Consider the following 15,148-nt stretch of genomic DNA (forward strand, 5'->3'; position numbering starts at 1 on the left):
CACTACTTATCTAATACACTGGCCCTTAGTGTGGCCAAAGTTTGACCAGCTCTTTGCTTTCCCTTACTGCTTATTTAATTCAATTGCCTTTAAAGTAGCTGTTCTTTAAACAGAGTTTGACTGTTTTTAACTACTTAACTAATGCTCTTATCTTTAATGTAGCTCATTTTGAAGTATTTTTTTGTATTTCATTCATTACTTATCTAGTATAATGGCACTTAGTGTGCCTCACCTTAAAATAGGGGCTTTTTGCAGCAGCTTTGCCACGGCCATCCCACCCTGTTCACGCCTGATCTCGTCTGATCTCAGAAGCTAAGCAGAGTTGGGCCTAGTTAGTACTTGGATGGGAGACTGCCTAGGAATACCAGGTGCTGTAAGTTTTTGAGTTTTTTCACTACTTATCTAATACACTGGCCCTTAGTGTGGCCAAAGTTTGACCAGCTCTTTGCTTTCCCTTACTGCTTATTTAATTCAATTGCCTTTAAAGTAGCTGTTCTTTAAACAGAGTTTGACTGTTTTTAACTACTTAACTAATGCTCTTATCTTTAATGTAGCTCATTTTGAAGTATTTTTTTGTATTTCATTCATTACTTATCTAGTATAATGGCACTTAGTGTGCCTCACCTTAAAATAGGGGCTTTTTGCAGCAGCTTTGCCACGGCCATACCACCCTGTTCACGCCTGATCTCGCCTGATCTCAGAAGCTAAGCAGAGTTGGGCCTAGTTAGTACTTGGATGGGAGACTGCCTAGGAATACCAGGTGCTGTAAGTTTTGAGTTTTTTCACTACTTATCTAATACACTGGCCCTTAGTGTGGCCAAAGTTTGACCAGCTCTTTGCTTTCCCTTACTGCTTATTTAATTCAATTGTCTTTAAAGTAGCTGTTCTTTAAACAGAGTTTGACTGTTTTTAACTACTTAACTAATGCTCTTATCTTTAATGTAGCTCATTTTGAAGTATTTTTTTGTATTTCATTCATTACTTATCTAGTATAATGGCACTTAGTGTGCCTCACCTTAAAATAGGGGCTTTTGCAGCAGCTTTCGCTACGGCCATACCACCCTGTTCATGCCTGATCTCGTCTGATCTCAGAAGCTAAGCAGAGTTGGGCCTAGTTAGTACTTGGATGGGAGACTGCCTAGGAATACCAGGTGCTGTAAGTTTTTGAGTTTTTTCACTACTTATCTAATACACTGGCCCTTAGTGTGGCCAAAGTTTGACCAGCTCTTTGCTTTCCCTTACTGCTTATTTAATTCAATTGCCTTTAAAGTAGCTGTTCTTTAAACAGAGTTTGACTGTTTTTAACTACTTAACTAATGCTCTTATCTTTAATGTAGCTCATTTTGAAGTATTTTTTTTGTATTTCATTCATTACTTATTTAGTATAATGGCACTTACTGTGCCTCACCTTAAAATAGGGGGCTTTTTGCAGCAGCTTTCGCTTACGGCCATCCCACCCTGTTCACGCCTGATCTCGTCTGATCTCAGAAGCTAAGCAGAGTTGGGCCTAGTTAGTACTTGGATGGGAGACTGCCTAGGAATACCAGGTGCTGTAAGTTTTGAGTTTTTTCACTACTTATCTAATACACTGGCCCTTAGTGTGGCCAAAGTTTGACCAGCTCTTTGCTTTCCCTTACTGCTTATTTAATTCAATTGCCTTTAAAGTAGCTGTTCTTTAAACAGAGTTTGACTGTTTTTAACTACTTAACTAATGCTCTTATCTTTAATGTAGCTCATTTTGAAGTATTTTTTGTATTTCATTCATTACTTATCTAGTATAATGGCACTTAGTGTGCCTCACCTTAAAATAGGGGCTTTTTGCAGCAGCTTTGCTTATGGCCATACCACCCTGTTCACGCCTGATCTCGTCTGATCTCAGAAGCTAAGCAGAGTTGGGCCTAGTTAGTACTTGGATGGGAGACTGCCTAGGAATACCAGGTGCTGTAAGTTTTGAGTTTTTTCACTACTTATCTAATACACTGGCCCTTAGTGTGGCCAAAGTTTGACCAGCTCTTTGCTTTTCCTTACTGCTTATTTAATTCAATTGCCTTTAAAGTAGCTGTTCTTTAAACAGAGTTTGACTGTTTTTAACTACTTAACTAATGCTCTTATCTTTAATGTAGCTCATTTTGAAGTATTTTTTGTATTTCATTCATTACTTATCTAGTATAATGGCACTTAGTGTGCCTCACCTTAAAATAGGGGCTTTTTGCAGCAGCTTTCGCACGGCCATACCACACCCTGTTCACGCCTGATCTCGCCTGATCTCAGAAGCTATGCAGAGTTGGGCCTAGTTAGTACTTGGATGGGAGACTGCCTAGGAATACCAGGTGCTGTAAGTTTTTGAGTTTTTTCACTACTTATCTAATACACTGGCCTTAGTGTGGCCAAAGTTTGACCAGCTCTTGCTTTTTCCTTACTGCTTATTTAATTCAATTGCCTTTAAAGTAGCTGTTCTTTAAACAGAGTTTGACTGTTTTTAACTACTTAACTAATGCTCTTATCTTTAATGTAGCTCATTTTGAAGTATTTTTTTGTATTTCATTCATTACTTATCTAGTATAATGGCACTTAGTGTGCCTCACCTTAAAATAGGGGCTTTTTGCAGCAGCTTTCGCCACGGCCATACCACCCTGTTCACGCCTGATCTCGTCTGATCTCAGAAGCTAAGCAGAGTTGGGCCTAGTTAGTACTTGGATGGGAGACTGCCTAGGAATACCAGGTGCTGTAAGTTTTTGAGTTTTTTCACTACTTATCTAATACACTGGCCCTTAGTGTGGCCAAAGTTTGACCAGCTCTTTGCTTTCCCTTACTGCTTATTTAATTCAATTGCCTTTAAAGTAGCTGTTCTTTAAACAGAGTTTGACTGTTTTTAACTACTTAACTAATGCTCTTATCTTTAATGTAGCTCATTTTGAAGTATTTTTTGTATTTCATTCATTACTTATCTAGTATAATGGCACTTAGTGTGCCTCACCTTAAAATAGGGGCTTTTGCAGCAGCTTTCGCACGGCCATACCACCCTGTTCACGCCTGATCTCGTCTGATCTCAGAAGCTAAGCAGAGTTGGGCCTAGTTAGTACTTGGATGGGAGACTGCCTAGGAATACCAGGTGCTGTAAGTTTTTGAGTTTTTTCACTACTTATCTAATACACTGGCCCTTAGTGTGGCCAAAGTTTGACCAGCTCTTTGCTTTCCCTTACTGCTTATTTAATTCAATTGCCTTTAAAGTAGCTGTTCTTTAAACAGAGTTTGACTGTTTTTAACTACTTAACTAATGCTCTTATCTTTAATGTAGCTCATTTTGAAGTATTTTTTTGTATTTCATTCATTACTTATCTAGTATAATGGCACTTAGTGTGCCTCACCTTAAAATAGGGGCTTTTTGCAGCAGCTTTCACACGGCCATACCACCCTGTTCACGCCTGATCTCGTCTGATCTCAGAAGCTAAGCAGAGTTGGGCCTAGTTAGTACTTGGATGGGAGACTGCCTAGGAATACCAGGTGCTGTAAGTTTTTGAGTTTTTTCACTACTTATCTAATACACTGGCCCTTAGTGTGGCCAAAGTTTGACCAGCTCTTTGCTTTCCCTTACTGCTTATTTAATTCAATTGCCTTTAAAGTAGCTGTTCTTTAAACAGAGTTTGACTGTTTTTAACTACTTAACTAATGCTCTTATCTTTAATGTAGCTCATTTTGAAGTATTTTTTGTATTTCATTCATTACTTATCTAGTATAATGGCACTTAGTGTGCCTCACCTTAAAATAGGGCTTTTTGCAGCAGCTTTGCTTACGGCCATACCACCCTGTTCACGCCTGATCTCGTCTGATCTCAGAAGCTAAGCAGAGTTGGGCCTAGTTAGTACTTGGATGGGAGACTGCCTAGGAATACCAGGTGCTGTAAGTTTTTGAGTTTTTTCACTACTTATCTAATACACTGGCCCTTAGTGTGGCCAAAGTTTGACCAGCTCTTTGCTTTCCCTTACTGCTTATTTAATTCAATTGCCTTTAAAGTAGCTGTTCTTTAAACAGAGTTTGACTGTTTTTAACTACTTAACTAATGCTCTTATCTTTAATGTAGCTCATTTTGAAGTTTTTTTGTATTTCATTCATTACTTATCTAGTATAATGGCACTTAGTGTGCCTCACCTTAAAATAGGGGGCCTTTTGCAGCAGCTTTTGCTTACGGCCATACCTCCCTGTTCACGCCTGATCTCGTCTGATCTCAGAAGCTAAGCAGAGTTGGGCCTAGTTAGTACTTGGATGGGAGACTGCCTAGGAATACCAGGTGCTGTAAGTTTTTGAGTTTTTTCACTACTTATCTAATACACTGGCCCTTAGTGTGGCCAAAGTTTGACCAGCTCTTTGCTTTCCTTACTGCTTATTTAATTCAATTGCCTTTAAAGTAGCTGTTCTTTAAACAGAGTTTGACTGTTTTTAACTACTTAACTAATGCTCTTATCTTTAATGTAGCTCATTTTGAAGTATTTTTTGTATTTCATTCATTACTTATCTAGTATAATGGCACTTAGTGTGCCTCACCTTAAAATAGGGGCTTTTGCAGCAGCTTTCGCCACGGCCATACCACCCTGTTCACGCCTGATCTCGCCTGATCTCAGAAGCTATGCAGAGTTGGGCCTAGTTAGTACTTGGATGGGAGACTGCCTAGGAATACCAGGTGCTGTAAGTTTTGAGTTTTTTCACTACTTATCTAATACACTGGCCCTTAGTGTGGCCAAAGTTTGACCAGCTCTTTGCTTTCCCTTACTGCTTATTTAATTCAATTGCCTTTAAAGTAGCTGTTCTTTAAACAGAGTTTGACTGTTTTTAACTACTTAACTAATGCTCTTATCTTTAATGTAGCTCATTTTGAAGTATTTTTTGTATTTCATTCATTACTTATCTAGTATAATGGCACTTAGTGTGCCTCACCTTAAAATAGGGGCTTTTTGCAGCAGCTTTACTTACGGCCATCCCACCCTGTTCACGCCTGATCTCGTCTGATCTCAGATGCTAAGCAGAGTTGGGCCTAGTTAGTACTTGGATGGGAGACTGCCTAGGAATACCAGGTGCTGTAAATTTTTGAGTTTTTACACTACTTATCTAATACACTGGCCCTTAGTGTGGCCAAAGTTTGACCAGCTCTTTGCTTTCCCTTACTGCTTATTTAATTCAATTGCCTTTAAAGTAGCTGTTCTTTAAACAGAGTTTGACTGTTTTTAACTACTTAACTAATGCTCTTATCTTTAATGTAGCTCATTTTGAAGTATTTCTTTTGTATTTCATTCATTACTTATCTAGTATAATGGCACTTAGTGTGCCTCACCTTAAAATAAGGGGCTTTTTGCAGCTGCTTTCGCTTACGGACATGCCACCCTGTTCACGCCTGATCTCGTCTGATCTCAGAAGCTAAGCAGAGTTGGGCCTAGTTTGTACTTGGATGGGAGACTGCCTAGGAATACCAGGTGCTGTAAGTTTTTGAGTTTTTTCACTACTTATCTAATACACTGGCCCTTAGTGTGGCCAAAGTTTGACCAGCTCTTTGCTTTCCCTTACTGCTTATTTAATTCAATTGCCTTTAAAGTAGCTGTTCTTTAAACAGAGTTTGACTGTTTTTAACTACTTAACTAATGCTCTTATCTTTAATGTAGCTCATTTTGAAGTATTTTTTTGTATTTCATTCATTACTTATCTAGTATAATGGCACTTAGTGTGCCTCACCTTAAAAATAGGGGCTTTTTGCAGCAGCTACACGGCCATCCCACCCTGTTCACGCCTGATCTCGTCTGATCTCAGAAGCTAAGCAGAGTTGTGCCTAATTAGTACTTGGATGGGAGGCTGCCTAGGAATACCAGGTGCTGTAAGTTTTTGAGTTTTTTCACTACTTATCTAATACACTGGCCCTTAGTTTGGCCAAAGTTTGACCAGCTCTTTGCTTTCCCTTACTGCTTATTTAATTCAATTGCCTTTAAAGTAGCTGTTCTTTAAACAGAGTTTGACTGTTTTTAACTACTTAACTAATGCTCTTATCTTTAATGTAGCTCATTTTGAAGTATTTTTTTTTGTATTTCATTCATTACTTATTTAGTATAATGGCACTTACTGTGCCTCACCTTAAAATAGGGGGCTTTTTGCAGCAGCTTTCGCTTACGGACATACCACCCTGTTCACGCCTGATCTCGTCTGATCTCAGAAGCTAAGCAGAGTTGGGCCTAGTTAGTACTTGGATGGGAGACTGCCTAGGAATACCAGGTGCTGTAAGTTTTGAGTTTTTTTCACTACTTATCTAATACACTGGCCCTTAGTGTGGCCAAAGTTTGACCAGCTCTTTGCTTTCCCTTACTGCTTATTTAATTCAATTGCCTTTAAAGTAGCTGTTCTTTAAACAGAGTTTGACTGTTTTTAACTACTTAACTAATGCTCTTATCTTTAATGTAGCTCATTTTGAAGTATTTTTTTGTATTTCATTCATTACTTATTTAGTATAATGGCACTTACTGTGCCTCACCTTAAAATAGGGGGCCTTTTGCAGCAGCTTTCGCTTACGGCCATCCCACCCTGTTCACGCCTGATCTCGTCTGATCTCAGAAGCTAAGCAGAGTTGGGCCTAGTTAGTACTTGGATGGGAGACTGCCTAGGAATACCAGGTGCTGTAAGTTTTTGAGTTTTTTCACTACTTATCTAATACACTGGCCCTTAGTGTGGCCAAAGTTTGACCAGCTCTTTGCTTTCCCTTACTGCTTATTTAATTCAATTGCCTTTAAAGTAGCTGTTCTTTAAACAGAGTTTGACTGTTTTTAACTACTTAACTAATGCTCTTATCTTTAATGTAGCTCATTTTGAAGTATTTTTTTGTATTTCATTCATTACTCATCTAGTATAATGGCACTTAGTGTGCCTCACCTTAAAATAGGGGCTTTTGCAGCAGCAGCAGCTACGGCCATACCAATCTGTTCACACCTGATCTCGTTTGATGGGCGTGTTCTGGGAGAGTTTGGAATCCTGAGCTGCAATTTTGTTTGGTGATCATTTTTGAAAATAGTTGTTTTGGTTTTTTTGGCAAAGTTCTGAGTTTTTTTTATCTTTGCAGTTGTCTCTTTCTCCCCCTGCAGCGGCTGCTGCTTGGGAGGAGTTTTATTTTGTTTGGTTTTTCTTTCTTCACCATTGAGGTTGTGGTCGGCCATTGAATGGAGCACATGGAAGGAGATAATGGAGTGCCACAAACAGAGGTGATTTCCGAAAAGGACAGAGGCAAGTGTGACAGGATGGAGGAAAAGGTGTTTGAAAAGAGCTTAACTTTGAGTGTGGAAATTGTTGGAGATGAGAAAATCACAATGATGGAGCTACTTCGAGGAATTAATGAAGTTTGTGGGGCTGTGATTGGATGTCGGTTCAAAGAAGATAAAAATATGAGATTACAATGAGCCACAGTAAGGGGAAAGAAAGGCTGATTGATGGATTCAAAATCAAAAACTGTCAAATTTTGGCTAGAGATCTGAGCAATGATGAACTTGTTGTTTCATTCATGAATCTTCCGGTGTATATCACTGATGAGGAAATTCTGGAGAAACTGGAAGGGTGGGGTGTCAAAGCAACATCTTCAGTCAAGAGGAGGAGATGGCCAGGAACAGACATTGCAGATGGGACTCGCTTCTGTAGAGTTAAGTTCACTGATACTGTTCAATCTTTGCCATACTCCACAAAGTTTGAAACATTGGAAGGTGCGGAACACTTTCGAGTGATTCATAACAGACAAGTGAAAGTGTGTCGTATTTGTATTCAGCCTGGACATGTATTGAGAGACTGCCCGGAATTTACTTGCTACAAGTGTGGTAAACAGGGGCACTACGCTAGAGAATGCAAAGAACTGAGTGATGTACATTATGGTGATATGTTGTGGGGTGCGAACTTGTCCAGTGGATTAAATGAGGATGGGAGTAGACTCATGCAAGAAGACACAATGGGGAACACCCTTGATGACTTTAATCCAGGACTGAAGGATCCCACAGCTCAAGCTGAGCGAGGCACCTCCTCTCTCCAGAGTGCTAGAGCAGGGCTCTCTCAGCGTCTAGTGGGCAGTAAAGAAAAGGACAGGAGTGTGGTTAAAACATTTATTGCAGATGAGTCACCACAGTCATCAGCCTCGTTTAAGACTGCTCTCAAGCGTGATGGAACTGTAAATTATGTTGTTGATGTTGATGAGGATGAGGATGACGAAGATAATGATGAAGATGATGACAATGATGAAGATGATGATGACTATGATCTGTATGAGGGGGGGGGTATGTGAAAATCTGCAACTGTTTGTAAGGAAAAAAGATTGCTGACTGACAAGGGAGAGAAAGGAGGCATAAAGAAAAAGAAATGAGGTTTATCTATTTATCTCAAAGTCACACCTACTGCTGCTATGATTAAAATTGCATCCCTAAATGCTAATGGTCTTGGTAACATGTGTAAACTTGAAATGGTTTTAAAAACTGTGAAGGCTGACATTTATTGTTTCCAAGAAACAAACTGGGATAGCAGTAAATTAAGAGAGGTGAGAAGGATGTGTGTGGGAGGGAAGTCGAAAACTTAATGCATTTTTACGTAGAATGTCAAGGTTTGAAACAATACCATGAATTATTAAGCAAATGTGTTAAAAAGAATTGGGAGAAGATTACTTTTGTGGATGAAGAGTGGAGTAAGATATTTTTGTTCGGTATGTTGAAAGCAAAGAATGTAAAAGGCAATGTGCAGATATTGAACATTTATGTTAAGTTTTGCAAGGTATTGTCATGGAATTTTCAACTCAGAATTATGTGAAGACTGAAAAATAAAGAGTCCAGCAAATTTGTCTTTGTCTTGCTTTATTTCTCTGCGCAGAGAACAAAATGATCTGGTTTACACACAGTGAAGTCTGTGAGCAAAGAGATAACAGTGAGCTCACAGATTAGAGGTTTTATAGGCAAAAGTATACATTCCAAGGTCGCTCAAATTCATCTCGAACCAATTGAAATAGTCCAAAGTCACGCCACCCATCTGTGCTTACAGTGTCTGATTGTTCTCCAGTTTATCTCCCGTACCTAGCACAGATAGGGCATCCTGTACTCCCATGAGGTTGTTTTAACATGGGTTCAACCTCTGTCACGCACACAGTGTAGGTTTCCCATAACTCTAATATTCCAGGTTACTAATGTATGTTTCTGTGTTCGTGCCTAGTACCGTGATGTTACGAATATATATGTAATCTATCTTTAAGTAAAGTTAGTTTAATAGTGAAGTTAATTCAATTCAGTGTTAAAAGTGAACAATAAACATTAAATGTAATTAATTAGAATAATTTCCATTACACTCCTCCTTTTGATCATTCTTGATCACCTGTCAAATTAGAATATAATAAAATAAAATCCCTTAACGATAACATCAAGTGTGTAAATTCACATGGATTCAGAACACACCATCACACAATAAGGGTTTGAAAAACATAATAAACATCTTTAACATGTGATTAACTGGAGATTACATAAAACTCAATCTGAGGAAATCATCGCTTGACTATATATATATAAAAAAAACGTTAATTGAAATGTAGAATTTTCCCTTTAAATGGTGTTATCTTGTGAAATTATCTACTGAAGACCCTTTTAGTCATTGGTTTACTCTTCATCATCACTTGAATCATCACTTGAATCATCACAATCAACAATATTCAATACCTTTCTGGATTTATCTTTTACCTTACTCTCCCAGTGATTAAACATTATCATTTGGTGTGTGACAGAAGCTCTCATAGTCGAATTCACTGCTCTTTTTACCATGCTCATCACACAAGGCCATATACACAGTAACAGAACAAACACAGATAGTGCTGAAATGGCAAGCAAACCAATATACTCAGCCTTTTGCCATAATCCCTTGAACCAATTCCATCCCCACACATCATCATCAGCACTAATCTCCCTAGCCTTTAGCCTGTTTACCGCATTAGTGATATTCTGAATACCCAAATCTATCATATGACCATCAGCATCATTGTCAGGAATATAGGTACAACATGCAGATCCTACAACAGCACACACGCCTCCGGAAATGGCTGTAAGTTGATCCAACACAAGTCGATTCTGCAAGCGCTGTCAGTCTCAGGCCTCTCAGTTCCTCCTTGATCCCCTCCATCATTACCTTTGTGGTATTCATGAAGCTGATTAGTTCATACCGTGTCACTTCCACTTCATTTTGGAGGAATGCCACACCAAGAGACGGGACCAAAGCCTGGAAGAATTTCTCAGCTCCGTTCCATAGTCGATGTTCTTTCGGGACAGGGTTGTCCCGTCCAAGGCTTGATATCTTGACTCGGTCACGCAGTGAAGTCACCCTCTTCTCAATTTCTCTCTTGGCCTTAGTGAGGCGATGTCCTGGCTTCTTCGTGTGAAGTTGTTCTGGTGCTCTTACGCGATCGCTCCTCCATATAACTGTACCATAGCACATGTGCCTGTCCACCGTCGGGGCAGTGAAGCATACACGACATGTCCACACAGCCAGTACCATTCCTCCACCACACTGGTACCATCGTTGTCAGGAATGTGGACCTCTGAGCAATCTTGTTTGCATCTCACCCGATCGTTGGGGTTGCTACCGGTGAGATAACGTCGGCTGATTTGACATTGTGGCAGAAGTCCTACCCCAATGATGGAATTCAACAAGCACCCCATGCATTTGTGACCGGCTTCTTGAGTGATCAGGAGTGAGTTGTACATCTCATTGCAGTGATTGATGGGTATTTCTCCCATGGAGTCTTGTCCCCCGTCATTTCGATAACAGGTCAGGTTAGATGGTATGTCTTTCACTATAGCAATGCGGCCTGCCACCCTCTTCAGGGTTCTAATCTTTGTCCACTCAGTTGAATTCTCCATGATCCAGAAGTCACTGTGTTCGGGTAGCCCTGCTGCTGCCACTGATATTGCTGTTATGTGCTTGATCAGATCCTTATCTGGGTCTTGATAGGCCCACCAATCCCCTCCGGTTATGCTGTGAGGAGTTGTGCACACACGTAGCAGTCAGTCAAGCCATTCGTTTTAGCAGTGAAGTTAAGCAGCCTCCACCACATATTGTTAGCATACGGATGTGGCGGATTCGGGTGGTCTAACCAGTGCTCATCTCCTGTCTTGATCGCTCTGACTTGCCGGAGGAGAGTTTGATTAACCATATCGTCACATTCAGTGACATGATGTTCATGTTGTTTCTCCATGTATATCATGATGAATAGTGCAAATGAGAGGATGACCAGCGTCATGCTTATGATTAGGGTCAAAAGGTTTGGGTACAAGTCGTATAGGTTTTTGAACTTGTCTATCCTCCTTCTCAATTTAGAGGATACCATCTTGTCAGATACTGCCACGTGACACCTGGTATTTTTGTAGGGAAGAAACAAATTTGCCCTGTTTGTCTATCTAATTGAGGTCTTATATTTGGTTTACTATACAGGAACGCAGCAGTCTGTCCTTCATAGAAATGTGATGCTCTCCAGCCAATTGTGGTAATGACAGCTAACACTGCACTATCTTGTTCAACTATTTGTCTAACTGCTTTACATACGTCGTTTCCTATTTTCCTCTTATAGCAGCGATATAGAATCGGGGTGAACGGGTATCTAGTGTTCCACCACGAAGCGTCTGATCCATAGAGCCCTTGCTCTTCTATGGTGATGGGAAAAATCCTTTTTCTTTTCGGCATCCGTTGGCCTGTACTGACATCAGCTCACTCCCACACAGTGATGTTGCTGCGTGTTCAGCTCCCATACACCACTGTGTGTTCGTTTACCTTTGTCAGTCAGACGTCCCCCTTGGCACGGGGCAGCGGGTCAATCACTGTTTATTGGGCTGCGTCTCCCTCTGGTGGTGCTGGGACCTTTTTGCAGTGGCTGGCGTGTATCCACGTAGCCCTCTCAGCCACCTTAACCGCAGTGTGCGTTATCAGCAGGACCTGGAACGGGCGTTCCACCTCCTTGATTTCCAATGTTTCCTTCTGAAATCCTTGACCACCACAAAATCACCAGGTCTGATGTCATGCAGAAATCCTTCTGCTGGTTTAGGTAGAGCGTCCTTGACCTGTTGAGAGATCTGAGAGAGAGTCGAAGACAGATTTTTACAATAGTTCAACATGTCATCTTCACACAGAGCAGTAGAGGGCAATGGTCGGGAGTTCGGTCCCACTCCAAGCGATGGAGGCCTGCCAAACAAGATTTCAAATGGGCTGAGATTAGACTTTGCTCTTTTTCTCATTCTCATATACATCAACACAATGGGAAGTGCTTTGACCCAAGACAGACCTGTTTGCTCACAACACTTTGCCAGTTTATTTTTCAAAATTCCATTTTCTCTTTCAACACTACCCCGGACGCTGGATGATAGGAGGTATATTTACGTATGTCAATTCCCAAGAATTTCCCAACCTGATCGATTGCCTCATTAGCAAAAGGTGTGCCATTATCACTACTAATCTTTTTGGTATTCCCCATCTTGGGACGATCTCAGACACTAGTGCCTTTGCAACAGCCCCAGCATTTTGCTTAGATGTGGGAAGACTTCCACCCATTTTGAGAACATATCAACCAAAACAAGGCAGAATTTCTTACCTTCACATGGTGTCAGTTCAATGAAATCGAACATTATGTGATCAAAAGGTTGACTTGGTGGTGGATGTGCTGCCAAAAGGACCTGTTGTCCTCTTCCTACATTATTTGTGGCACAGATCATACAAGATTGACAATATTTGTCTGCAAAGGAAGTAAATCCTTTTGTAAACCAATATTGATTGATCATGTCAAACATTCCCATTTTGCTTATGTGATCTAACCCGTGCACTAATTTGGCATAGTGTGGGAAAAAGTGTTTTGGCAAACAAGGTTTGTCTTCGGTGCTCAGCCAAACGTTGTCTTTCAGCTTGCACTCGGCCTTCACCCATTGTTTTTTCTCTTCTGGTGTTGCGAAACCCTGCATAGCTGCAAGAGAACTAGAAGGAAGGTTAGTTCGTCATCGTTAACAGTTACACATGTAAGAGAAGGTTCTGTTCCCTTTGTTGCGTTCTTCGCAGCGATATCAGCGCGTTTGTTTCCTAATGATACAAAATCGTTAAACTTGGAATGCGCGACGACTTGCAAATAGCAATCGACCTTGGAAGCAAAATCGCTTCTAGCAAGGCTGCTATTTTATCATGATTTTGGATAGGTTTACCATCGGATTTTAGAAATTTCCTACATCGCCATAGAGCCGAAAAATCATGACAGGTCGAAAAAGCATAACGAGAATCTGTGTAGATGGTGACTGTTTTTCCTTCTGCGATTTTACAGGCTTCTGTTAATGCTACTAATTCGGCCGCTTGCGCAGAGTAATGCGGGAGTGCTCCGCTTACTAATGTCGATGCGTGGTGGTTACTGCGTAACCTACTCTGTTTTTACCGGTTTCTGGGTCTCGAGACGCTGAACCATCAACAAACAAAACCAAATCTGCATTGTCAAGGGGGGTTTCTTTTAAATCTGGTCGCGGTGTGCACACCTGTTTCAATGCGGCGATATAATTATGTTCCTCGCCATCCTGCTCGGGTCGGGAGCAGTGTGGCAGGATTCAATACTGTACACCGTTTTACTGTGATGTTTGGCATTTCCAATAGAATGGTATTATATCTGAGCCATCTGGCTGTGGACAAATGAGATGTTTTCTGTTCCAACAGGATCATAGAGACAGCGTGTGGCACTAGTAATGTTACATCAGAATATCCCACAATTTCCTTGAAGCTAAAATAGCTTTTTCTGCTGCTGCAACAGCTCTCAGACAATTTGGTAGACCTGCTGCCACAGGGTCGAGTTTACTTGAAAAATATGCCACCGGTCTCAGCTTTCCCCCGTGATCCTGTAACAGAACAGAAGACATGAAACCATTTTTCTCATCAACTGTTTGTACAAAATTTCTCTCAGGGTCTGGAAGTCCCAGACTTGGGGATGTCTGTAACAACATTTTCAACCTTTCAAATGCTTTCTCTGCTTCAGGAGTCCAGGTCAGTTTGTCATGTGGCTGCAACCTTCTTCCGTGAGCCAAAGCGCTCAAAGGTGACTCTTCAATGGCATAGTTGGGAATAAATGTTCTACAATATGAACACATTCCCAAAAATGACATGAGCTGTTTTTTTGTCAGAGGCTTTGGAATCTTTTGAATTGCCTCTATTCTCTTTGTGTTAGAGATTTTCCTGCTTGTTGATAATGTGACCTAGAAACGTCACCTCCCTTTTTGCAAACTGCAACTTTGACAAACTGACCTTGTGGCCTTCAGCAGCCAAATGTTTCAACAGCTTTACAGTGTCCTGTGTACAAGTTTCTTCATCTCTGGCTGTTATTAAGAGATCATCGACATATTGAATTAAAGCTGACCCTGGTGCCAATTGTAATGTTTCCAAACTTCTCTTCAGTGCCTCGCCGAACAATACAGGCGAATTTTTGAATCCTTGACAAAGTCGAGTAAAAGTGTAAGGTTTGCCATTAAAATTGAAAGCAAACCAAAATTGGCTGTCTTTATGAACCGGCACAGAAAAGAAAGCATTGGAAAGATCAACAACCGAAAACCATTCAGCATCACCTGGTATTTGTGATAGGAGTGTACGGGTTGGGAACAATAGGAGCCTGTGTCTGAACTGCATCATTTACAGCCTGCAAGTCTTGCACAAACCTCCACTCAACCGGCTGGTCTGCGTCTCTTATCTTTTTGACAGGAAAGATGGGTGTACGCACAGGAGAGTTCTCACATTCCACAATCACTCCAGCCTTTTTCAATGCCTCAAAAACTGGCTTGATTCCCTCAATAGCTTCCTTTTCAAAGGATATTGAGGTTTGCATGGTCTGTAATCAGATTTTGGAATAATTTGAATAGGGTCACAATTCTTGATCAACCCCACGTCATATTTAGAAGAAGCCCAAACAGTCTTTGGAACTTCCTTGAGAGCTGGAATGCTTTCCATTTCAGTTTCTGTAAGGAAGCAGTGATTGGGCAATGCACTTTCACTCACATGAACTGTGCGTTCAGCCATCGCAGCAGGCTCAGTCAAATTCGTTCGATATGCAGACAGAGTTGGATTATATTCAACATTTTTCTCAGCAGTCCGCAACCAATTTTCATGAAAG

General features: G+C 40.7%; 3 non-coding genes and 14 pseudogenes across 3 annotated transcripts; all 17 read left to right on the forward strand.

The window, feature by feature from the left end:
• The first annotated feature begins 261 nt into the window (after positions 1 to 261).
• LOC122339417 lies at positions 262 to 380 on the forward strand (annotated as a pseudogene).
• A 273-nt stretch (positions 381 to 653) lies between these two features.
• LOC122339422 lies at positions 654 to 772 on the forward strand (annotated as a pseudogene).
• A 272-nt stretch (positions 773 to 1,044) lies between these two features.
• LOC122339401 lies at positions 1,045 to 1,163 on the forward strand (annotated as a pseudogene).
• A 277-nt stretch (positions 1,164 to 1,440) lies between these two features.
• LOC122339348 lies at positions 1,441 to 1,559 on the forward strand (annotated as a pseudogene).
• A 272-nt stretch (positions 1,560 to 1,831) lies between these two features.
• Positions 1,832 to 1,950, forward strand: LOC122339510. Its single transcript, XR_006249986.1, has one exon. It is a non-coding gene; the product is annotated as a 5S ribosomal RNA (ribosomal RNA).
• Positions 1,951 to 2,221: 271 nt separating this feature from the next.
• Positions 2,222 to 2,342, forward strand: LOC122339476 (annotated as a pseudogene).
• Positions 2,343 to 2,615: 273 nt separating this feature from the next.
• Positions 2,616 to 2,734, forward strand: LOC122339404 (annotated as a pseudogene).
• Positions 2,735 to 3,005: 271 nt separating this feature from the next.
• LOC122339385 lies at positions 3,006 to 3,124 on the forward strand (annotated as a pseudogene).
• Positions 3,125 to 3,397: 273 nt separating this feature from the next.
• On the forward strand, positions 3,398 to 3,516 carry LOC122339383 (annotated as a pseudogene).
• A 272-nt stretch (positions 3,517 to 3,788) lies between these two features.
• On the forward strand, positions 3,789 to 3,907 carry LOC122339352. The gene has a single exon (XR_006249947.1). It is a non-coding gene; the product is annotated as a 5S ribosomal RNA (ribosomal RNA).
• Positions 3,908 to 4,181: 274 nt separating this feature from the next.
• Positions 4,182 to 4,300, forward strand: LOC122339507. The gene has a single exon (XR_006249983.1). It is a non-coding gene; the product is annotated as a 5S ribosomal RNA (ribosomal RNA).
• A 271-nt stretch (positions 4,301 to 4,571) lies between these two features.
• Positions 4,572 to 4,690, forward strand: LOC122339464 (annotated as a pseudogene).
• Positions 4,691 to 4,962: 272 nt separating this feature from the next.
• On the forward strand, positions 4,963 to 5,081 carry LOC122339389 (annotated as a pseudogene).
• A 277-nt stretch (positions 5,082 to 5,358) lies between these two features.
• Positions 5,359 to 5,477, forward strand: LOC122339393 (annotated as a pseudogene).
• Positions 5,478 to 5,748: 271 nt separating this feature from the next.
• Positions 5,749 to 5,867, forward strand: LOC122339473 (annotated as a pseudogene).
• Positions 5,868 to 6,145: 278 nt separating this feature from the next.
• On the forward strand, positions 6,146 to 6,264 carry LOC122339360 (annotated as a pseudogene).
• Positions 6,265 to 6,540: 276 nt separating this feature from the next.
• Positions 6,541 to 6,659, forward strand: LOC122339349 (annotated as a pseudogene).
• The last annotated feature ends 8,489 nt before the right edge of the window (positions 6,660 to 15,148 follow it).

This window comes from Puntigrus tetrazona, unplaced genomic scaffold, assembly GCF_018831695.1.
Source record: "Puntigrus tetrazona isolate hp1 unplaced genomic scaffold, ASM1883169v1 S000000994, whole genome shotgun sequence".
Lineage (NCBI taxonomy): Eukaryota > Metazoa > Chordata > Actinopteri > Cypriniformes > Cyprinidae > Puntigrus > Puntigrus tetrazona.